General features: G+C 40.5%; 3 pseudogenes; all 3 read right to left on the minus strand.

The window, feature by feature from the left end:
• Positions 1 to 8,558: 8,558 nt before the first annotated feature.
• LOC100717514 (pre-mRNA-splicing factor RBM22-like) lies at positions 8,559 to 12,041 on the minus strand (annotated as a pseudogene).
• Positions 12,042 to 16,816: 4,775 nt separating this feature from the next.
• LOC111754856 (DNA/RNA-binding protein KIN17-like) lies at positions 16,817 to 17,875 on the minus strand (annotated as a pseudogene).
• A 1,232-nt stretch (positions 17,876 to 19,107) lies between these two features.
• On the minus strand, positions 19,108 to 21,016 carry LOC100716961 (U4/U6 small nuclear ribonucleoprotein Prp3-like; annotated as a pseudogene).
• Positions 21,017 to 25,503: the final 4,487 nt, after the last annotated feature.

A 25,503-nucleotide genomic window follows, 5' to 3' on the forward strand; every position in this document is an offset into this window, starting at 1 on the left:
AAAATATATAAAGAATTAAAAAAATCAGACTCCCAGAATTCAAAGATCCAATCCAAAAATGGGAATCTGAGATGAATAGACACTTCTCAGGTGAAAAAACACAAGTGGCAAATAAATACATGAAAAAATGTTCATCATCATTGGCCTCTAGAGAAATGCAAATTAAAACCACACAGAGCTTCCATATTACTCCTGAAAGAATGGCCAGGATCAAGAAAACCACCAACAAACACTGGAGATGCTGTGGGAATAAAGGAACTCTCCTGCACTGTTGGTCGTAGTGTAGACTGGTGCAGTCATTGTAGAAGTCAGGCTAGAGATTTCTCAAAAAGCTGGGATTGGAAGTCCCATTTGTTCCAGCTATTCCACATCTAGGAATATTCCCAGAAAAACTGAAAACTTCATACCACAGTGATATATGTGCACCCATGTTTATAGCAGCACAATTTGTAATTGTGAGATCCTGGAAACAACCTAAGTGTCCATCAACTGAGGAATGGATAAAAAAGTTGTTTTATTTTTATACCATATTTTATGCAAAGCTATAAAGAATGATCACATTGAGATATTTATAAATAAATGGGACCAGCTTGAGGCCATATTCATAAGTGAAATAAATCAAACTCACATGTGTAAATACCGAATAGCATCCCTACTGTAAGAAATGATAAAAATACAAAAAAATGTGTGGTAATCATTATTCCCCATTATATGTCTTTGAAGCCTTTTAAATTTTCACCCATTAATCGGAATGGTTTTATTCTCGGCTGTTTGATATAATTGCCTGTGATGATAAGAACAACTATTTTGAAAAAACAAGACATCGTAATAGCTAGTTCTGATTTAATATCAACTTATTTTCTTTTTTTTATTTAAGAGGAAAAAGAGAAAAACACAAAACTAAACAAAGCAGTGTAAGGTTACACATAATACAGAACTACAAAAAAAACATAACAGTAAGAAATCACCTGTTAATAGATTACATATTATCATCTTGGAGATAGTTGCTCAAATCACAGTATCAAAGAATACAAAGTAGACATTCAAACAGAGAGACTGCAAACAGCTGTGTTCAATGATCCAAAAACATTAATATAGTCAGCTATTTAACACCCCTAAACACACTTGCTGTTATATCCGTTAGAGCTCTTTTTTACAACAAAATTTACACATTTTGGATTTTATTACTCCTTAGTTCTTATTACTTTTTTGGGGGGGAGAATAAAGTCAAATATGGCAAAACAAAGCTGTCAGTCAAAACCAAGGATAGACATAGCACATGATGTAGAACAGAGTACAAGGTTATTAACAATGGTTATCAACGTTGTCTCTTGTTTCCTTAAAAAGATTTGTCTATCTCATTAGATATTATAAAGTTGGACAAAACAGTAGAGAACAAGACCAATAAAACTTAGGCATTGTAAACATTACAGGACTTCCAAAGGAGACAATAGTCAAACCAGAATGGGCATCTTTGTGAATCTTATTGCCTTCAAAGTAGTTGCCTATACCCTCAGACTTGATACTATCGCACAGAATGGAACAGAGTCTAATCAGTCAAAACAAGATCGTGGGAGCATTACAGGACTTCAAAACAAGTTAATAGGAAATCGAAAATAGTTACTATTATATATCCTAATTTTTTAATTTTTCCCTTAATTAAAATATACATAAGAAATAACAAAATAATTTTTTTAAAGAATAGTAGTTACCATAGTGTCTGTCTTTTTCCTTGAAATATTTGGATAGAACTTCATATACTATAGCTTCAAATATTTCCATATCAAGAAGCCCAGAATAAAGCCTTTCTAATTAATAAGTGAAAATTTTATAAGGCTGCAAGGCCACATAATGGGGAATCATGATTACCACATATTTTTATATATTTGAATCATTACTTACATTAGGGAAACTATTCGGTATTCACACATGCGAGATTGGTTTATTTCACTTATGAGTATGGTCTCAAGCTGCGCCCATTTATTGATAAATATCTCAATGTGATCCTTCTTTATAGCTGAATAATACTACATTGTATAGAAATACCACAACTTTTTTATCCATTCCCCAGTTGATGGACACTTGGGTTGTTTCCAAGATCTGGCGATTACAAATTGTGCTGCTATAAACATAGGTGCACATAAATCACTGTGGTACGATGCTTTCAGTTCTTCTGGGAATATGCCTAGAAGTGGAATAGCTGGAATAAATGGGATTTCCAGTCCCAACTTTTTGAGAAACCTCCAGACAGACCTCCACAAAGGCTGTACCAGTCTACACTCCCACCAACAGTGCAGGAGAGTTCCTTTTTCCCCACAGCCTCTCCAACATTTGTTGTTGTTGGTTTTCTTGATCCTGGCCATTCTTTCAGGAGTGAGATGGTATCTCAGTGTGGTTTTAATTTGCATTTCTCTAATGACCAATGATGATGAGCATTTTTTCATGTATTTATTTGCCATTTGCATTTCTTCATCTGAGAATTGCGTATTCATCTCAGATGCCCATTTTTGGATTGGATCTTTGAATTTTGGAGGTCTGAGTTTTTTTAATTCTTTATATGTTTTAGACAAGAGGCCCTTGTCTGAGAGAGAGTTCACTAAAATCTTTTCCCAGTTTGTGGGTTTTCTTTTCACTATGCTGGAGATTTCTTTTGACATGCAGAAACTTTTTAATAAGAAGTGGTTCCAGTTATTGATTCTGGGAAATATTTCCCGTGCGGTTTGAGTCCTGTTCATGAATTCTCTACCTACTCCTATGTCTCCAAGGTTTCTACCTATTTTGTCTTCCAATAGATTTAGTGTTTCTGATTTAATATTCAGATCTTTGACCCATTTAGATTTTAATTTAGTACATGGTGATAGACATGGGTCTAGCTTTAGTTTTCGGCAAATGGAGAGCCAGTTTTTCCAGCACCATTTATTAAAGAGACTGTCGTTCTTCCAGTGAACCTGCTTGGCTCCTTTATCAAAAGTAAGGTGGTTGAGTGTGTTCGTAGTTGTGGTTGTATCTTCTAATCTATTCCATTGATCTTCAGCTCTGTTTTGATTCCAATACCATGTTGATTTTACTACTGTTGCTTTGTAGTATAACTTCAAGTCAGGGATTGTGATGCCTCCTGCTTTGTCTTTGCTGCTTAGAATTGCCTTTGCGATTCTAGGTCTCTTCTGGTTCCAGATGAAATTTAGGAGTGATTTCTCTAGATCTATAAGGTATGTTGATGGTATTTCTATTGGGATTGCATTGAATCTGTATAACAGTTTTGGGAGAATAGCCATCTTCACAATGTTTGTTCTTCCTATCCATGAGCAAGGGATGTCTTTCCATTTTCTGAGATCATCTTCAATTTCCTTTTTCAGTGTATTATAGTTTTCACTGTATAAGTCTTTCACTTCTTTCATAAGAGTAATTCCTAAATATTTCATTTTTTTGCTTGCTAATGTGAATAGTCCAGTTTCTGTTATTTCTCTCTCTGTAATTTTGTTGTTTGAGTATAGGAATGCTATTGATTTCTGAGTATTGATTTTGTATCCAGCCACATTACTGAATTTATTTATTGTATCTAAGAGTCTTTCAATGGATTTTAGGGGGTCTTCTATGTAGAGTATCATGTCATCTGCAAACAATGGCAACTTAACTTCTTCTTTTCCTATCTTTACCCATTTTATTTCTCTTTCTTGCCTAATTGCTCTGGCTAGTACTTCCAGTACTATATTAAATAGGAGTGGTGATAAAGGACATCCTTGTCTTGTGCCTGATTTTAAAGTAAAGGCTTTCAGTTTTTGGCCATTTAGTATGATGCTGGCTGTTGGTTTGTCATAAATGGCCTTTATTATATTGAGGTAAAGACCATCTATTCCAATTTTCTGTAGAGTTTTTATCATGAATAAATGTTGGACCTTATCAAACGCTTTTTCTGCATCAATAGAAATGATCATGTGATACTTATTTTTGGCTTTATTGATATGGTGGATTACATTTATTGATTTGTGTATGTTGAACCATCCTTGCATTCCTGGGATGAATCCCACTTGGTCATGGTGTGTAATCTTCTTGATGATTTGCTGGACCCTATTTGCCAATATTTTATTGAGGATTTTTGCATCTGTGTTCATTAGGGAGATCGGTCTATAGTTCTCTTTTTTAGTTGGGTCTTTCTCAGGTTTTGGTACTAGAGTAATATTTGCTTCCAGGAATGACTTAGGAAGGATTGCTTCCCTTTCAATTTCATTGAATAGTTTGAGGAGTGTCGGCATTAGGTCTTCTTTGTATTTCTTGTAGAATTCTGCAGTGAATCCATCTGGGCCTGGGCTCTTCTTGGTGGGTAAGGACTTAATTACATTTTCAATTTCAGTAACAGAGATTGGGTTATTCAACAGTTTTACATCCTCTTGATCTAGCTTTGGCACTTCATATGCTTCTAAGTATCTGTCTATTTCTTCTGTGTTATCAAACTTTTGAGAGTAGAGGTTTTCAAAATAGGTGTTGATGATCTTCTGTATTTCTATTGGGTCTGTAGTGATTTCTCCTTTTTCATTTCTTATTGCATGAATTTGAGCTTTTTCTTCCCTTTTTTTAATAAGGTTGGCTAGGGGCTTATTGATTTTATTTATTCTTTCAAAGAACCAACTCTTTGATTTGTTGATTCTTTGGATTGTTTTCTTAGTCTCTGTTGCATTGATTTCTGCTCTGATTTTTATAATTTCCTCTCTTCTTTTGGCTTTGGGCTTGACTTGCTCTTCTTTTTCTAGCTGTTTGAGGTGTAGCATCAAGTTATTTATTTGTATTCGTTCTGTTTTCCTGATGTGGGAACTCAGTGCAATAAATTTTCCTCTCAGGACGGCTTTCATTGCATCCCACAGATTCCGGTAAGTTGTATCTGCATTTTCATTTTCTTTTAGGTGTTGTTTGATTTCTTCTTTAATTTCTTCTGTGACCCACTGATTACTCAAGAGTGTGTTATTCAGTTTCCATGTGTTTGTGGGATTTTTGCAGTATCTTTTATCATTAATTTCTAATTTCAGAGCGCTATGATCCAATAACATGCAAAGGATGATTTCAGCTCTTTTGCACTTGTTTAAATATGTTCTGTGAGCTAATATATGGTCTATTTTAGAAAATGATCCATGTACTGCTGAGAAGAATGTGTATTCTGATGTTGTTGGGTGGAACATTCTGTATATGTCTATCAAACCCATTTGTTCACAGGTATGATTCAGTTCTGTTATTTCTTTGCTCATTTTCTGTCTGGTTGATCTGTCCCTTGGTGTCAATGGCGTATTAAGGTCTCCTGTTACAATTGTGTTACTGATAATTTAAGTTTTCATTTCTGTTAATAATTGTTTTATATAACTGGGTGCTCTGGAGTTTGGTGCGTATATATTTAAGATAGTTATCTCTTCCTCTTGCAGTTTTCCCCTTACGAGTATGTAGTGACCTTCTTTGTCCTTTATGGTCATTGTTGGTTTAAAGTTCACGTTGTCTGCAAACAGAATGGCTACTCCTGCCTTTTTTTGGATTCCTGCTGCATGAAGAATTGTTTTCCATCCTTTGACTTTCAGTCTGTGAGTATCCTTCTGGGTTAGATGGGTTTCCTGTAAACAGCATATGGTTGGATTTTGTTTCTTGATCCATTCTGCTAGTCTGTTTCTTTTGTTGGTGCATCGAGACCATTTATATTAATGCTTATTACTGTTAAATGTTGGTTAATTGTAGGAATCTTATCTCTCTGCTGTTGCATCTTTATCTTTCTGTTCTGTTTAATTATTTGCTTTGCTTAGAGGTTTTTTTCCTTTGTGTATCTAAACTGTGTTTCAATATTTTTTGCAGGGTCGGTTTGGTGTTCATGAAGTTCTTCAGCTGTTCTTTGTCATGGAAGTATCATATTTCACCATCTATTTTAAATGATAGTTTTGCAGGATATATCAGTCTAGGTTGGAAATCATTTTGCTTTAGGATCTGGAATACTTCACTCCATGCTCTTCTTGACTTTATTGTTTGTGATGAGAAGTCTGCTGTGACTCTGATACGTTTTCCTTTATAAGTGATCTCTCTTTTCTCTCTGACAGCTTTTAATAATCTATTCTTGTGTTGGATTTCTGGGATGGTGATTATTATATGTCTGGGTGTAGTTTTATTTTGGTTATGACTATTTGGAGTTCTATATGCTTCACTGATCCTGATGTCAGTTTCTGATCTCATGCTTGGGAAATTTTCAGCTATTACTTCTCTAAATATCCTCTTGATATCCTTTATGTTGTCTCCTTCTTTTTCATTAATCCCTATCATTCTTATGTTATTCTTCTTTGCATCGTCTTGCAGTTGTTGAATTGTGGTTTCCTGATTCCTTGTTATTTTTAAAAGATCTTTCCTTTCCTGTGCACTAGCTGTGATCCTGTCTTCAAGGTCTGAAATTCTATCTTCACTTTCATTAAGGCGGTTTTTACAACTTTCAGTGGAGTTTTTTATTTCCTGTGTATCTCTGTGCATCTGCATTATGTATTCTGTTTGTTTCTTATATTGCTCGTCTAGGGATTCTATCTTTTTGTTTAGTTCCTCCAATTTTTTATCTGTGTTTTCTTAAGATATATTTAGAATCTCTTTCATTTCTTTTATCATTTCTTCTTTTATCTGGGATATTATTTCGAGTTTGAATTTCTTTAAAGCTTCCTGGAGTTGCTTGTCAACTTCAGTAGCTATTGTGTCTGATATATGAGGTGGATGGGGTATATTTTCTTCTAAATACATTCATCCTAGGGTTTCCTGAGATGGGCTGGAGGTTTGACATTGTAATTTGGTCTTTCGTTTTGTCATTTTCCTATATTTCTGTGTTTCAAGTGTTATTTTAAAGCTTCCTCAGGATCACAGGCCGCAGTGCCTCAGGAGCCTGTGATCCCTCCCTGCTTGCAGAGATATCCACAGTCCTCCAGACAAAGGAAGGGGCTTCTGCAGGCACTCCAGATCCGCCCAGCTCCTCCTCTGCACGACTATGGCTAGGCGGGGCTGGGCTTGGGGGATAGTGTAGGCCCGCCCACCCGTTGGGAGCTCAGCAGACCTCCAAGTGTAGCCGGGAGGGATGGGGAGGCGGCTGTAGTGGTCTCTAACCCACTGCTCCACTTCACTGCACCCAGAAGCCTTGGGGGTCGAGAACAGTCTGAAATTTGGGCAGACTGTGCTGGGCACTCACCACAGGCTGAGGTGCCTCAGGAACCTGCGATCCCTCCCTGCTTGCAGAAATATTCAGTCCTTCAGACAAAGGAAGGGGCTTCTGCAGGCACTCCGGATACGCCCAGCTCCTCCTCTGCCGTATCAACTTATTTTCAAGTCCCATCAATCTGTTGTTCTTCTGTTTCCATTGATTTTATCCTGTTCTATCTTATTGGGTTTTATTATATGTGATAATATAAACAAATTTTTATAGGCAAAGAGATAATATAGAAAACGTTGCTCATTTTCTGTTAGCTGGTTCTAAGTACCTTGTAATACTTTCATCCTCTTGAATGGTTTTACACTGTATTGATATGTGGGATACTATAATATTCGAAGTTATACTCAAATATTTGAAGGAAAGAGACACTATGGTAACTATTATTAAGTCGGGTTTTCTTGTGGTGAAATACTATGTTCCTTAAATTGTTCTGTCTAACCTGTATTGTTATGTTGTTATGAGCTCTTTTATCTCAATCTCCTTTTTTTAAAATTTATTTTATTTTCTTAATTAAGGGAAACATTTTTAAAACTTAGCAGGATATATTATAGTAACTTTTTTATTTCCTATTAACTCAATTTAAAACCCCGTATTGCTCTCACCATCTTGTTTTGACGGATTTTACTCTATTCTGTTCTGTTTGATATTATCAATTTTGAGTGTATAGGCAACTACTTTGAACGCAATAAGATTCACTATGACACCCGTTCTGGTTTGACTATTATCTTCTTTTGAAGTTCAGTAATGTCTCCAATGTTTAGGTTCTATTGGTTTTGTTCTGTACTCTTTTGTTCAATTTTATTATACCTGATGATATAGGCAATTCTTTTTAAGGTAGCAAGGGGCATTATGGTAATCATTGTTGATTACTTTGTATTCTGATTTTACATCGTGTACTATGTCTATCCTTTGTTTTGACTGACCACTTTGTTTGGTCACATTTGGTTTTAATGTCTTCCAACAAAAAAGTAATAAGAATTGTGGAAGTAATAAAACCCAAAATGTGTAAATATTATTGTAAATAAAGAAAGGAAAAGAAAGTGCTCTAAAGGACACAACTGCAAGAATGTTTAGGTGTGTAAGACAGATGACCATATTACTAAGTTTTTGTTGGATCATTGAACAGAACTGTTTACAGTCCCAATGTTTGAATGTCTACTTTATTTGCTTAATTTTGTAATTTGATCAAATATTTCTAAAATAACAATTTGTAATCTATTAACTAGTTATTTCTTACTGTTTACTTTTTTTGAAATTCTGTATTAGTTTTTTTTTTCCTTAAATAAAAAATTGTATATATTCCAATACTCATGTGCTGGGATTTTAAAGTGCTTCTCATTCCACAGAGCTCCAGAGTGGTGATAATGTGCTAGTGGCTGCTGTGTTTTGTATCATGAGCTCCCATCCTCTGTGTTGTAGTCTGGGGTTGTACACAAAGAACAATTCAGATCAGGACATGGAGTTTATAATATTTTTATAATGGTCACCGGAAGTTAACACAGGAGAATGCAGGAAATCCATCCGCAACACCAACAACATAGATTATTTAGTCAAGAGTCTAAACCCCACGGCAATGTCCCACATGAGTCCAGATAAAAACCCAGAGCTCAGAACAATGCCTCCATGAGTCCAACTGGAAGTCCAGAGCCCACAAGAAGGACTCACACCAGTCTCTTTTACAGATTCGTGCCAGGAAGACCCAAGGGTCAGTGGTGGAAGCCAGAAAGTCTATGCCAGCAGGATGAAGGAGCTGTGCTAGTGGGATGAGGGTTCTACACTGGAGCCGAGAAGTCACACCCACAACAAAGAGTGGGGCTGTCCTGAAAGGCACCACAGCCATCCTCAGTGACACAGAGGCCCCGAGCTCCTCCGACGACAAGCACAGTCGGGTACGTGCCAGGAAGCAGTGTGACAAGTTCATCCTGGAGACCAGGCAGCACATGTCTTCCCCTCAGAGCCAGGAAGCAGTGCTCGATGTGAAGACCAAAGCTTCTTCAGGAGAACCAAAACGTCAGACAGCAACTCGTAGGAGAACCAAGAATGCCTCCATAACACCTCAATCCCTCTCAACACCTCTCTTCTTCTCCACCTACTTATCCTGGCAACCCTCCTCAGGTGGAGCATCTTCTCTCAATGCATGCTGATGTAATGCAGCTGGCATTAAGTTGACCACTAGTTATCGAACCATAACACTCTGAATTGGTTCTGGAGCCCTCATGAAAGAAGGCAGGGGTGGTCTTCTTGGATGGAATAATGTGGGGCCCAAAACCTGGGGGTAAGGATGGGGCAATGTTCATCACTGCTGGAGGACCGCTGGAGGGCAGGTTGAAGTAGTTGGCAAAGGCTTCCTTTTCTGCTCCCAGAGGAGGAAGAGGGGGATAAGGAGGAGGAGGAAGAAGAGGAGCTCCAGGCAGCCTAGAACAGTCTCAAGCTTGACCCTGAATCTGTGATTCCATCCTTCTCTCTTTCTCTCCCCTTGGCTGCCTGGGATCTTGCCGCCCACTTCATGCTGAGTCTGTGGCCATTGACAATTGCCTAATTAAAGGTCTTCTCAGCAGCCATTTCTGCAGCCTGCCTTGTGGCCAACTAGATGAAAGTGCACTGCTGCCTCTGTACAACAGTGATTGTTCAGATCACACCCAAGTGGTAGAAGTGATTTCTGAGGTATGTCTCAGTGATGGCATTATCCAGACCTACAACATACAATGTGGTAAAGGTCTTATCCTTGGGTGGGTTTAAACAGAGCATTGCTGAAGCCTGCTTTTAGAAGCTTAGCTGCCTCAGGGTCCCTCATTCCACAATACCAGTATTTAATATTCTGATCAGCAAGGGAGCTGTCTTGGTCTGTAAGCTTCTCATATATTTATGGACACTCCTCTCCTCTCTTACACTCTCCTTTCAGCCAGAATGAGCAAATGTGGGGTGATTCCTTTTGGAGTAGGATACAGTCTGGGCCAGTTTAAGCAGCATGTCACTAGTAGATGTGGCTTTTCCCAGCGTGCCAACTGGACTTATTCCATCAGAGTTAGAAATTTCCCTTCCATATTCTGTGTGTAGTACTCTTTGTTGACATATGACATGAGAATGTCATCTTTAAAAGACAGTCCTGAATCTGAAACCTGAATGGGCAGGCCATACTCTAGGTCTAAGAGGCATGTCTGACAGAAATTCTTGAGTTTACTGCAGGTTAGGCACACTTAGATCTTCTTGAAGCACATGCAGACCTCAGAACAACAGTGAAACACTGTGAATGGCCTGGCACAGATCTTGCATTCCTTCTGGTACTTTTCGTTGATCATTTGGAGATAGGGGTTTTCACCAAGGCATATCTGGCATAGAATCAAGAAGTCCGCATCCTCCCAGTTCTGCCTGTTGTAGGCGTTAGAACCCAGAGAGATCGCCACTTTGAGAGCATCACAGGTCAGCAGCAGGTTCTGAGAAGGGAAAGACTGCATGGCCAGTTTATGAAGACTTGGGTTTATTACTCATTGGGCAAGTATAACCCTAGCTTGCCTCAGGAGGACATAGATGGTCCAATGCTAAGGAGGAACTTGGCCTGAGGTATAATCCTGGGATGTCTCAGGAGACATAGATGGTCTAACACTAGGGAGGACCTTAGCCTGAGATGTAATCCTGGGATGTCTCAGGAGGACATAGATGATCTAATACTAAGGAGGACCTTGGCCTGAGATATAACCCTGGGATGTCTCAGGAGGGCATAGATGGTCCAATGGTAAAGAGGCTGAGGTATAATCCTGGGATGTCTTAGGAGGACATAGATGATCTAATACTAGGGAGGATCTTGGTCCGAGGTGTAATCCTGGTATGCCTCAAGAGGGTGAAGATGGCTCATCCCTAATGAGTAAATGTGAAATTACAAATGTATTATTGATCATCCCAACTTTCTGTTTTATCCCTTAAGGAAGTATACAAAACTAGCTATTGTGAAATTGTGGCCCCCAGAAGACTGCAGCTGTAGGAGGTACAAAGGTGACAGCCAGAAAAAAGTTAGGCTTGAAAACACCAGACACCAAGGCTTGTGGGAATGCTTCTCTGTTTCTGAGCCTAGTGCAATTTATTAATGTGATTTGCCTCAGGTGTTCTGTCATGTCCTTCCTGACACCTCATTCCTAGGCCTATGCCATAGTAGAGTGGCAATCTGAGAGGTCATAGAACTAATGGCTAAAGAATACTAGCCATAGAGTCTATTTTCACAGACTTCAGTATACTCCAGTCACTACAGAAACCTTCTCACCTGTCATTCGGGTGAACAAAATTGACATACCACTGTGTATCTTCTTTGCTATATTTGGAGTGCAACAGAACATGTAAACCAATAACAGTCCTGCTTAGATGAGCAAGCATCTTCAGATTTTTCTTAACTGGATTATACAACATGTTACAGGAATCCCTTATAATCGCTCAAGGTCAAGCAATAAATGAGCCCACTCATCTTAAATTAAAAAATCAGCTAGCTAATCAAAATTAAGGAGGAATACAAGGTCAGCACTCTCCTCAAATATATTTAAATTTGGTTACATACGTTCTAAACTTTCTGAATCTTGCTCTTGATTCTGATTTGCCACCAGCTACATTGTACTGGGGACAAGAGTCCACCCACTCACAGAGATCTTTACCCCCTGAAACTTGGAAGAACCTCCAAGGAAGTATCTGAAATGGTCTAGCATCACTCTTAAATTGGAGCAGACAACATGCATGTAACGTCACAGGAAATAAAGAAACATTCTGATGCATGTGCCCACAAAATTAACAGCTCTACAGGGACCATAGACACCATGCCCGAGCACAAAGAGTCCCCAAACAACTGGTTTGAGCATTCACGAACCTAAGCATCCTTTATCTGCCTCTCCCCCAATGGAAGCAGACTCTACTGCCCATTGGTGCAACACCCTGACCAGAATTCAACCCACCCACATACAGGATATTGAACCCTCTATGAAGACAGCAAGCAAGGAACCTGACAGCACATTGTCCACTGTCCTGGGGAAGGTTTACAGAGGGGGTCATACATAAGATTCACCACCTACTTAGCAGCCAGGGTTTAGTTAAATCACCTGAATTTTTTTTCTTGCAGTGCATTCTCTGCTAACTGCTACCGTGATGACCTCCTAGACATATTTAAAATTACCTATAACAGTCGATCCCATTAGCAGCAACAGTTACATGTGGTTATCAAAACAATAGTATATGAGTATCCCATAAATATGGCTCTGAAATCAGCAATGAGGAAGTTGCTGGTAGAGCTGGAAATTCCAAAGCATCAGCCTACAGCCCACCTTAATGAATGGCTTTGCTTCCACAGGTGAAAAAGATTTTATTTCTTTTGATTCTTATTGTATTTTATTGCAACAGATCTGTTAGCTGACCTATTTTACAAAGAAAGATGATTCTGTCTATTGAATGAAACAAGCATCAAAACTACAAAAGAGTTATAATTATCCAAAATTTCCAAAAGAGATTTGAGTGCTCTCTAATACTGATAAGTTGTCTGATGTGTTTTTGTCTGTCTGTCCAACGATAAATGGCTGTTTTCTTTTTATTGATGGATTCCAGGGTCCCTTCATTTCCTTCGTAACCTCAGTTTAAAACCAATTGTTTTTCCCCATCCTAGAATTACTGTCTCTAAAGGATTCTGGTGAAGTTTCAGCTGGTCTCCTGAATCAATCATGTTGACTATTGGCTGTGTATGTGTGAATGACTTCCTTAACCACACCCTTTTTCTGATGGAATTTTTGGTTCTAATTTTCACAATGATTTCAGAATGTATCCAACAGTCTGTTCAAGATGTTCTTTTCTTTTCCTCTTCAATCTCCATGATTTCCTCAAGGATAGAATTCATTTAGACATTTACCTGATCTGGAGAAATTCCAACCAACCACAGGCTCCACATGCCTCTCTTACCTTCAGGGAATTTGAGACTGTCTGCACAATTTCTTGAGTTAAATACCAGAGGAAAAATATATTCCTGTATGTTAAGGGCCATTTTTCAAAATGGGACACCTGGAGAGTGGAAGCTGGATCCATTAATAGTCATCCTGGGGTGATGGGCATAAATTGAGAGCTAGTGGTCACGCCACTTACTAACTGCACCTGGCATCAAAACTGGCTCCCTGGGCCCAGGTGTTGGGTGTTAGTGTGGGGTGGAGGTGATGCACGATGGCCAGCCAATGGGCAGTGAGGAGAACACCGAGGGACAGGATAAAAGGACTCAGTTGCCTTTTTTTTTTCTGCTCTTGTGGCTGGCTTACAAGTGTGCTTTGCTACTTCAAAGCTGGGTGTTCCTTAGGGGCTTTTACTTACTGTCTCTTGAGCTGCTCTAGGATTTCAGTAGCTTCAGAAACAATGTAGCCAAGCAAGGAGAAGAGCTCTTCTTCTCCCTGTAGCAGCACTGTGTTATTGGTTGATTTTTTTGATGATAGTCTCTTTTTCAACCCATGGGGTAAATAAGGAGCAAAACAGAGAAGTCAGAATTTCAAGTGGAAAGGGAAGAATAGATGGGAAAGAGGGGTAGGAAGAAAGGGAAAGGGAATTTGAAAGGAATTAAAGGAAAAATTGGAAATGGAGACCTTGCAAGTTTGGAGAGGAAGGAAAGGTGGCAAAGGAGCAGGAATTTAAGATAGATTACATACATGTGTGGATTCCCTGGGATGAATTTGAACATTTCATACCTCAAATGTGTACTAATACATGTTTAAAACTTTTTCCCCCTAAAAATTTCTTTCTGAATTGGAAAAAGAAAGAAACTTTTGAGTTAAGGTGGGTAGGAGCTTTTAAGGCCAAGGTCAGGAGGCTGAGTTGTGAGAGGCTTGGGTTTCCATAGGAAATCTTTAGTGGGCTTTGGAGACTGGCAAGCCAAGGTCTGAAGAGTGGGAGGTAGCAGAGGGAGCCAAGTTGTCTATCCCAACAAGCACATCAGAGAAAGCTTGCTCACCCCTTTTGGGCAGCATAAAAAGGAATAAGCGTCTGCTCTGCTCCTCAGTGCCATGCTTAAAGCCCTTTCTGGGAAGGGGACTCAGTGCTCTGCTCACCTGCTGGCTCTGGGCAGTTGGTGGGATAAGGTGGTGAGGATGCAGCTCACATTTCAGCCTGGGCAGCCCTGAGCAGACCCTGAGGTTGGTGAAGAGTTGGTGGTTTCCTATGGGTCAGGGACATTCCTGTAATTGCTGCCCCACCGTGCTATAGGTTGGGAACCATTCCCCAGCTCTACCCAAGTTACCAACCACACCTGGTGCTGACCCAGAGCAGCTGTGAGGACTCAGGTGCTGCTAGAACCTGGCTGAGTACTGGCTTTGAAGCCAGGCTGCCTCTTTCTGAGGTTGGGGACTCTAGCTTCTATCTCAATGCAAAAAAGGGGGAAGAGCAGTTTGAGCAACTTGGTGCTCTGAGTAGCCACATCTTGGCAGTAAGAGCACATGAGTTAAACATCACCTAAAGGGACAACTTGAACAACTTTCTGAAACAGCTTTGTTAAGTGCCATTTTTACCCTCCCCATGTGGTGGCCTTGGGTCTAGGTCTCCCCTACTCTGCCATTACCTATTTTCCAACTGGGCTTTTTTTCCTGATCCCTTGGGTGATGGAAAGGGTGCTTAAGGAACCAAGACTTAAGCAAAGCTGCCTCCAAGATTCTATCAAAATCCCAAGACAGTTTCTACTGAGCTGAGCCTTTATACTTCATGCTCTCACACCTATACACTCATCGTGCTTATTAACATTACACACGGCAGGTCTCCAGGCAGCCTGGTTTCCTCAGATATTCTAGGCAGCTGAGGGTAGTCAGGCTGTTAGTCTAGTGAGGTTTTTTCATGATCAGTGTCAAATGTTGCCTTTCACGTTCAAAATCTTCGAGCTGCTGTGAGTCTTGTTAACTAGAACAAGTTTCACAGGTGGAATGAGGTCTTGACTCCCTTTAAAAACCAAATATAATGCATATTTTTTGTGTCTAGGTGCTAGTTGTCCTGCTTTTTCCAGCTTTTTCTCTAAAGGAAGGCTGGGAGGGGCAGTCTGGAGGAAGGGGAATTGACAGGTGATAGAGGTATGATGGGTGAAGCTGTCTTTAAGCAAGTCATTCTGTAATATATGCAAGTGAAAATGCAGATGGACAGAGAAAGAAACCTGTGGATAAGGTGAATCCTACTCTGCATCTGGCTGCTCCCCTGGTTCTGGCCTGACCTAAACTGAGCGCTCTGCTCATTCCCCACAGCTAAACTGTGGGAGAAGCATCCCAAAAGCCTGTTCAACCTGTTTGATGCTTACCAACACAAACTGTGTTCATAACAGTTAAGTAACACTCTAAGACTCATTCTTGCCCATCTGCAGAGATCTGACGTTATTGAGCTGAAACTTTAAATCCTGCCTGTGCAAGGTGACAGCTGGGTCTGGGTACACCTAGGGCATTGTGGGGCATAGGTTTCTGAGGGACTCATAGGGGGAGTGTCACTGACCACTTCATCACAAAGTAAATTTAAATGAGTCTGTGGCTGTTGTCGCAAAAGCCTAGAGCTCTGAGGCACAGGGAGTTGGCCAGTTTTAACATTTGCTCCTGGTTTCAAGAAAACAAGCTCCATCTGAAACCTTGGAGACTGAGAATGAAACCATCTAAGATCTGTTCAGTAACTCTGGCTGTTGAAAAATTGGTGCTGTGTACAGAACACGTGGCTCCCCAATGTTGAACAAAGTCAAAACCAAAGGTTTGGGTAGTTTTTTATTGGAAATTTAGGGAATAGCTCCTAGTTGAGTTGGGTGGTTGCGTGGTCCCTCAGTCCATAGTTACAGATGAGAAAAGCACATGAATTGCTTCATGAGCAGCCACTTCTCACAGGTGGCTCTGGATGTAAAATGACCAATTAGAACTTGAGATTCTCATCCAGGTCAACATGGAGGGTTTAATTAGAAACACAAGGTGGAGGAAAAACTGGTTATACTGGATTTTAAATTTCTTCAGAATATCATGAGTTGCCTGGGGAATGGCTGCCCCTCTTTTCACAGACTGACAGCATCCAATGTTTCCAGAGGACATTCAGCCTATTAAACATTAGTTCATTGTCTAGCTTAACTTTTCTTGCAGGACTTCATATACTCATTACGGCTAAACACACTACAGGCTTATTTCTACCAATGCGGAAAGTTGCCATACAATTTTACATGAGAGAACACCCTGAAACAATCTTTTCTACTCCTAACTCTAAATCCTAAAATTCTAGGGAATTGGCCAAATTAAAACGTGGACTTCAGCTTCTAAGAGGCAGAATCTAATTTACTAAGAAAAAAGAGGTACCAGCTAATGGCAGGCATCTGTATCTAACAATGAGGTCCAAATTATACAATATTAACAATGTCACACTTCATTCTTTAAGTGATGACTAGAATTTTCTACAAATTTAGCCTAAAACTTACACAACAATATTGAACTGTTACAAACAACCCCAACAGAGTCTCCTAGTATGGCAAACACCAATGTGATATTTTAGGATTCTAAGGCATTAACAAATTTTCCAACTCAGGCAAATTTAGAAATTGTCTTGATAAACCCCTTGATTTCTTCAACTCTGCATCCTTTGAAAAGGTCCCATTTCAGTGACTATAGTAATCTTTCACTGGATTCCAGGGGTTCCTTCATTTCCTCTGTAACTTCCATGTAAAACTACTGATTTTTTCCCTGTCCTCCAATGAGTGTTTCTGAATGATTCAAGCTTCAGCTGGTCTCCAGAATCGATCATTTTGATAATGGCTGTGTATTTGTCAATGACCTCCTTAAGCACACTGGTTTTTTGAAGGTATTTCTCGGCAAGATTTTTGGTTCTAATTTTCAGTGATTTCAGGCTGTAGCAAAGAATCTGAGTTCTTTTCCTCTTCAATCTCCATGATTTCCACAAGTGTGGATTTCTTTTTCTTTTGAGACTGGGCTGAGCTCTGGGAAATTGGTTTCACTGATGCAATTCTCCCAAGCATCTTCCATGCACTTAGCCCCAAAGAACAGGATTTGTATGATGTGGGTCCTGGTGAAATTAGGTATTCCTTGATTTATGTGAAATGTGACTTTTTCATCATTCTTTTGCTGAATTCCATAAAGACAGGGGCCTCCTCCTCCTCCTTTTCAGACCTCTTTGCACTTGCTCTTCAATAAATTTGGCAGGTTACTCTTTATTGCCAAGATACTGATGCTGCTTCCCTCGCCCTAGCTGCCAGTGAGTAGTCTCTGGGTCCCCAGTAGTGTGCTGGATACACCAGCCTTAGAGGACCTCATGCACTTTGGCACAGGCCGTGTCTTCCCAGCCACTTAGTATAATTCCATCAGTGTTTTCCACTGAGTAGCGTTCCTATGGATGTGCTCTCAGTTCCTGCTGTGTTCATCATAAACTGTATTGTTATGGACTCACTTGGTGCCAAAGCATCTCCTAAGAAGTTCAAAGTCATTGCAGAAGTACAAAGTCATTGCAGAATTTCTCTGAAAAAGAATCTGTAAACTACAGAGGATTTCCTACAATCAGCAACAGTTGTCTCTAAGATTCTGACCTACAGTGACACATAAAGCTATTCTTGTTCCAGAACTGCTTCTGACACATCTGGCAACCCGAAGGCAGCATTTGAAGCTCTTTGGATTGAATCCTATTGGTAATGGCATTGTGGGTAAGAAAATCTAGCTTCCCCATGGCAACCACTGAGGTGTAAGCCCTTTCAGAAGGGAAACCCCGGGATTGGAAGCAGAAGGAGATTGCTATTGGGGACCTGGCAGAGGAGTGCCAATTGCACATGTTAAAGATTCAGCAAGACAATACAGTAAAATTAGACAAGTCTAGTAATACTGAGTGGCTGGGAAGTCAAATATCCCCCCAGATGATACTGCAAGACCGTCCCTGTGTATTGAGTGTGTACAATGATAGGTGGGGCTGACAAAAGGCTCAGGGTTTTTCCTTAAAAACTCTTTATTCATGAAAACTCAGGGAAAAAATAACTCTTTACTTCATTCTCCTTATGTACATATGATTAAAGTACTGAGTTGTCTAGGAGTGGGCACAAAGTTTTCTCCCATTGTCCCAGAATCTGCTTGGCACAGGTCTGAGATGACATAAGTTAGAGTGGGTTGTAAAGTACAATGGGGAGAGGCCGGGGCTCGTGGTAGTCTGTCGCAGTGGACTCCAACCCAGATTGCATGAGTGCCATGGTCCCAGTTGTGTTTCGCACTATGCTATTTAAAATGCTGACTATATTAATGTTTTTGGATCATTGAACACAGCTGTTTGCAGTCTGTTTGAATGTCCACTTTGTATTCTTTGATACTGTGATTTGAGCAACTATTTCCAAGATGATAATATGTAATCTATTAACAGGTGATTTCTTACTGTTGTTTTTTTTTTGTGTGTGTAGTTCTGTATTATGTGTACCCTTACACTGCTTTGTTTTGTTTTGTGTTTCTCTTTTTCCTCTTAAATAAAATTTTAAAAAAAGAGATATGGGCTGAATGAAAACAAAAAATGCTCACAACCCATGTTGTCTGTTGGGGAGGGGGGGGCACTTTTTCAACTTCATCTCTCCAAAACTACTCTTCAGCTGTATCCTCCATACTTGTACACATTTGTTTTCTTTACAGCTCCATCAAATTTCTCCTCACCTCCCTTGTTAGATGTCTGTTTGTCCCACTAGATCTGATACAGCATGAGACACTAAAATTTTTCTCGGCCTTGGGACCCCCTTCCAGTACTGCCACGTTGACATCCTTGTGCAGGACCCCACCAGTCCTGTCAAATATAGCTGCCCAGCATTGGCCTCAATCTTAAAATTCATGGCTGGGTTCAGATTTCAAACTCTAGATGACAATGTGTGCCACCCCACCGTGAAAGTCACCTTTAATCGTTTAATCTTGACCTTCCTGTTATTTACGATTTCAGGCAGTGTTGGCCTGTTTATGAGCTCCCTTGGCTGTCTGAGCTCTGACATTGTCTTCCCCCTTTGTGGAGCGCCCTGAATGGCTTCAGATCCTAATACTCGTATCAAATTAGAAATTCTCACTTTGGGTTCTGGAGGAGGCATCAGGCCCAGTCTGACTTTCTCTCATAGCTCCTTCTGTGCTTCCCTCCACATTTGCCTCTTGAGTTTCTTCTTTTCCTCCTTGGGTAAGGCAAACCCCCAGATTTACTGATATCACTGACTAGAGGATTGAACCAGGCTGGATGTTCAAGGCTTGTGATTCCAAAATTTCTTGGGATTTTCCTGTAAGTTCAAACCCATTGGGTATGATGTTAAGAGTCCCACCACTCAACTTCTGGGGTGTCTTTCCTTTAGCTATTTCTTCAGAGCAATGAGGTCTACTGCAGTTGAAGTATGAATACCTGTTTTTTGAGTGGCCTGTGACATCTCTGCCTGCAGGTTCTCCAGTTAAGCCTTTGTCTATAATCTTTGAGCAATCCTCTCAAATCTACACATTTCATGAAATGTATAAGTTTGTCTCTGGTACTGACGGAAGAGGCAATTGAGACTTGGTGATCCAAAATATGGGATGCCATGTCACTGGACTCTTTTTATTTGAACTATTGCTTGGAAGTGTTCTTTTCACAGCACCAATATTGGCCTTCAGTGTAGGCATGTGGTGTGTCAGCTCGGTCTCCTTGCCTGTTTCGTCTATGGTGCGACATTGCTCATCTCAGACCAGTGGTGTGGGTTTCATTTTCTCTTTTGACTCTACTTTTAGGGGAGCAATGCCCATTGCATGGAGATTAGCTAGGCCCACCATGTTGGCATTGCCAGTGAGGCCTGTCTTCAGTGACAGCTGGGCCTCGATTTGGGCTTTTAGGTCAGCTGGTTTCTTGCCTTCTTGATGGCATAATTCATAAAAGCAGCAGTTTGGGAATCCTGACCAATGCTGCCTATTGGAAGTCTGGGTGGAGAGGAGTTTTTGGCTGAGGTGGGGGATGAAGCTCAGCTGTTTCTTCCCCTCTCCAGTTTGTTATTTTGTTGCCTCCATCTGTGTAATCTGGAGCTCAGCATGCCAGGATTCTGTGTTGGATGCCCAGGGATCATCACTGGCTCGTCTACCACCACAAAATGGGATATTCTCCCGAGAGCCCACACGAGAGTCCCCTTGGCCAGCACCTGGCCAAGGCTTGCCATGATGTCCATAGAATGCCAGGAAAAAAACAGGTAAGTACCAACTTCCCAGCCATTGTTAAAATGCGAGGTCTTTGAGTCCCACAAACCCCCTACTTGCAAGGCAGCCATTATTTATTAGCAGTATATAGTCATAGGTGAGGCTAGCAAAAGGATTATATAATTCACCCAAAGATTTCCTACTCCAGAGGGTACAAGTCTTAGCTTTATAAGTATCGTGATGTATAGACCTTTGAGGATGCAGGAAGGTGTAGCCAAAAGGTGTAGTTATTCCCATGTTTAGAAGTGTTAATGGGAAATTCTAGATGCCCAGTCCTTCCTTTCATTCCATATGAAAATAGGCAAAAGCCAGTCAGTGAATTTGTAGTCCCCAAAAGTATTGTTATTTGTGTACTCCTGATGATTCCTTGACGATTACAGTCATCACCGAACATCTTTAGCTCTCACTTTCTGCTCCTGTCGCTGATAGACGTGGAATGTCTGGAGCTTCAGTCTTCCTCTACCACTTCAGTCCATCCACAAACTGGAGTCTAGAATCAAAAGCTTTCCAGATGGCCAGCTGCCTTTTTCTTGACCATGTCCTTCTCCATGCAGTTCAATGCTGCTTTGACCACTGTGAAAGCCAGTACCCTTTTTATAGTCTTTAGCCATGCTTTAAGCTCATCCAGCTCCCTCTTAGACAGTGCCATTATCCCAGAAAAGGAGAATGACAGCTCATATACGACCCTACACCTGTGTGCCATCTGTACCAAACGTGTACCTCTGGTGCCAAGTTACCTGCCTAGAACACTGCATAAGTAGAAAACCTGATTAAAAATCCACTATGAGAAAAATCATTCCCCCCAAATCACTCTTCTCCCAGTTTTCTTCTTCTTAAGACTTGGCTTTGACTCCTTGGCCAAGTATAGTCCTGGGATGCCTCAAAAGGACGTAGATGGTTCAGTCCTAAAAAGGCAATGTGAAATCTCAAATACTACTGGGATAATCCCAACCCTCCATTTTATGTCTCAGAAGCATTCATAACTAGCCATTGTTAAATTATGGTCCCCAGGAGATTGTAGCTGTATGAGGGACAATGCTGACAGCCAGAATAAAGTCAGACCAGAAAGCAACGGGACACCAAGGCTCATGAAACTTTCTCTGTTCTTGAGCGTAGAGCAGGTTGTTCATTTGAGTTGCTTCAGGCTTTGTGGCTGAGCCTGGCCTTGCTCTGGGCCCCAAATCTCCAGCTTTAGCCACTCCCCATAGTGAAATTGAACTATATCAACAGAAAAACTAGAAAGCAATTTCCATTTCAAGAAACAATAGTCCTGTTGATACAGGGGAAAGAAATTCCCAACCTACTAAAGGGCTGCTATGAGTTTGTATTCTCTAACCTTGAAAAATGAATTTTAGGAAAAATGGAGGTTAAGGGCAAAATACCTTTTGAGAGGAAAAATGAGAAGTGTCTTGAGTGGTTGTAGAGGACACCACACTTTAAAATTTTAAAGGGTTGAAGCCAGAAACCAGCTTGCCTCCCTGGTAAGTGGCTGTGGTGTGGCAGGCTGCAGCCCCTCCAGGGGGAGAACCACCAATGTCTAATGATATCTACACCATGTGAGAAACCAAGCGACCAGCCTGCCTCCCTACTAAGCAATAGTGAGCCTCCTACCAGTACATGGGTTGAGAGTCAAACATCCCAATTCCCCTGCCCCCATTAGAAAATGGGAAAGAGAGATCTGAGCATCTCTTGGGAGGTTGACCATAAGCAATATAGCAAATAAGGGGGATTTCCGTCTACCATCTCTTTGAAGGCAAATATTTTTAATGTTTTGCTTTATTCTGACTAATGGTACTGCGGTATATTCAATATTCTGTTTTGATAAGTTCTATAATGTTCTGTATGTCATTTTATTTTGCTATATGTGATTGAAAGAACAACTATTGTGAAGATAATGAGATATACTGTAATATCTATTACTGTTATCTCAGTAACCTGTGAAGTTCTGTACCAATTTCACTACACTGTCTCAATTGGCTTTTTCTGTCTTATTCTGGTGTATTTTACTACCCTCAAAATAATTTTTTAAAAAATCTTTAAAGGGTAAAAATCCACTGGTCTTAGGAATCAAAATTGGTGCAACTCCAAATACAAGTAATACATTATCCCTTTTTACTGCTTTCAAATCTATTTTATCTCAAAGCCTGTCAATCAGGAGGCAACAGTGTACTCATTTTAATGAACCCCAAAATTGCCAAGCATCCCTTCAATAGTAAAGGCAAAACTATTTGTTGATGGTCATGAACAAGAAATGGTAATGCAAGGTCAAAGACATACTGCACGTCATGCAGACAAATTGAGCTTTTTGGGCTCGAGGATAAAAGGGAGTGCATCTGGTTTAGTTTGAGGTTCAATAGAATGATCCTGTGGTGATAGAACTCAAGTGGGTGAAGCATAAATTCTTTGGGGTCCCATCCATGCTCACTGGGTAGAGATGTAAGTATTCAACTTTTGCCACCTCAATTTTCACTTGTGTGTAGTCTGTCCACTCATGGGAGAGTCCAAAATGGTGCAAGAGAGCTTATTTGCATAAGTGGTATAAAGCCACTCTTGAAGTTTGCTGTCGTAGCTGAGTAATGGCTGACTATGGGGCAAAGGTCATGTTTCTTTCTCTCTTGAGGGGATACTTTTTAATACCTGAACTAGCTCTTTAGGGCACCTGGTATATTCTAGGCCTCAAATGTGACCCCTCAAATAAATAGGGGCTGATGGGAAGGACTGTTTAGAGTAGGATTAGAACCCGTTTTAGTATAGATTGGGGGAGCCAGGGGTATATCTCAGTGGCACAGCACCTGCTTGGCAAGTATAAGGTGTTTGAGTCCCAGTACTTGGGGAAGAAAAGGAATATGGACTGAGATTCAGATTTAATAAAGAGCACAATGCTTTTGTCATAAAGAGACATAACCATGAGTGTGTCAAACTGATATTTCTTTAGAGTAGCTCTGCTGAGTTACTTTCATTGAGTTTTGAGTGATTAACAAGAAAAATGAAAATTTTAGGTTTATAAAGTCTTGTGTCTCAATGAGACAAAATCTGACCCTCAAAGTGAAGCAAGGGAAGCTTTGTTTTTCATTCTGGGGCTTTTAGTTCATACTTGGCTGGCTCCAAGTCGGGATAGCATGGCTGGGCAGCCATTCATAGCCACTACAAAGAAGTATGGACAGAAAACAAAAGAGCAAAGCATGCCCTCTTCCTGAACTTACATTGTAAGTTCTGCCCCTGAGTGAGTGCGGCCCTCACACCCCCAATCCCAGTGCTAGATGAACTAATCACAAACATTAGACTAAGCTGCATTCATGATTGCATTGAGGCTTGGTGGGTGGGGAGCATCTGAACACAAACTGTAACACATGAAGTATCAATTTTTTCAACATTTATTTTTCTGGTGTAGAATCTAAAACACATTTCTATGAGCCACAATGAAAATACCAGTAGCAGTGTACAAAAATTTTCAGGTGTCATACCTAAGGGAGTCTTCACACATGGCAACAGCACATTCTATACCAGTCTCTCTGACAGCACAGGTGTTTTCCTTTCCTACTCTTCTGGTAGGATGTACTTGACAGCTGACTGGTCTGGTTTTTTGTTAGGTTATATTATGCTACGTGTAACTCACAAAAGCAATGAAGTATGAAATTCTTAATATATTGCATATGTCTTGGTTACTTGTCTGTTATTGAGACAAAATACATGATGCTCAAAGTTAGATAAGGGAAAGTTTGTTTCTTACAGGTTGGCAGTTTTGGTCCATATTCAGTTGGCTCCAAGTGGCAAGGTGGCATGGCAAGGCCACTATGAACAGCAAGCATGAACAGCAAGAGACATGCCTTCTTTCCACTATTCTACTGATACTAGCTCCACCCCTGGGCAGGTGTAGCACTCACAGCAATTGCAGCACTAAATAACGAACCAATAACAAATGGTACAGCCATGTCATGATCACATGAGGCCTTGTGGTGGGGCTACAGAAACACCATAACAGCACACTTAGAATAAATTTCAACATTGTTACATCAGCTGTATACTTACAAAACCTAAGAACATCATAAAAACCTTTGTCCCCCACAATATAAATGCAAACAAGTCTACCAAAGAAACCTTTGCTTCAACTGTCACACCCAAGGAAGTTTTCACACTTAACTTGCATGGAATATGCAGTTTTTATCACTTAAACTGAATACACATGTTTTCCTGTCCTTTCTTGTAGGACACAAGTGACATCTTTTTGATCCATTGTAGTAGGTCTTCAGTAGGTTGTCTACCTTGTTCATCTGTCAGCTCACAGCTGTAGTAAGCTGTGATCCTCTCCCCTCTATTCAGCTAGCTCAGCTAGAATAGTGGCTCTGTTTGGCCAGCCTGGTAACTTCATAGTTGCTTTTCTTCCTGAAATTCATACTGCAGTGGAAATAGGAGCTGTGTAATTGTCTTGCTACAAGTTCAGTATGGGCTGTGTAGGTTGGTGAAGAAAAAAGTCTAAGACAATCAAGCTGCCTTGGGTCTTGGATCCAAGGTTTGGGAGAATCTAAGCTGTAGAGCTGATTGTGTGAGACCAATGTATTCCTACTGCATTGAACACCTAGTGGGGGAGGCTGGTCTAACCCTAAATATGTTCCAGGCTGGTTTGGTTAATGGTCATGTCTTAACTAAAGCCCCTCACCCTCTTGGGACTCTGACACTAAATCCTTCAGGTCATTGGGGGTTGCATGTAGGATACAGATGTTGGCTGCCAGGTGAACAGCCCCCAAGCTGGGTTAATCACTTTCCCTTTCAGTGAGAGTGACCTCATATTTCCACTGTTTTTCTTGATATTCACCCTTTGTATCAGTGTTTACTATAGAAAAGTTTTAATGCAGCATATAAAAAATACTAAGAACCTATAAGACTGGCTTACAATGGCTGCCCAGTGTCAGGTGTGGAAGCGTGCAAATGCTTGTCAGCATGGTGGAGGTCCAAAGGATCCAGTTGAATCCCTGGAGCTCTGTAGTGTCCTGTGAGTCATATCAGGAAGCTGAAGAGTCTGCATTGGAAACCAAGAGACGATGTCCACAATGAAGACTCTGGAGCTCCTCTATAAGAAATGGAAGCAAGCTTTCCTTCACTTCCTTTGATAACATTCTGGCCACAACCTCTACCTGG

This window comes from Cavia porcellus, unplaced genomic scaffold, assembly GCF_034190915.1.
Source record: "Cavia porcellus strain 051 isolate PalLab524CR breed Dunkin Hartley unplaced genomic scaffold, mCavPor4.1 scaffold_33, whole genome shotgun sequence".
NCBI lineage: Eukaryota > Metazoa > Chordata > Mammalia > Rodentia > Caviidae > Cavia > Cavia porcellus.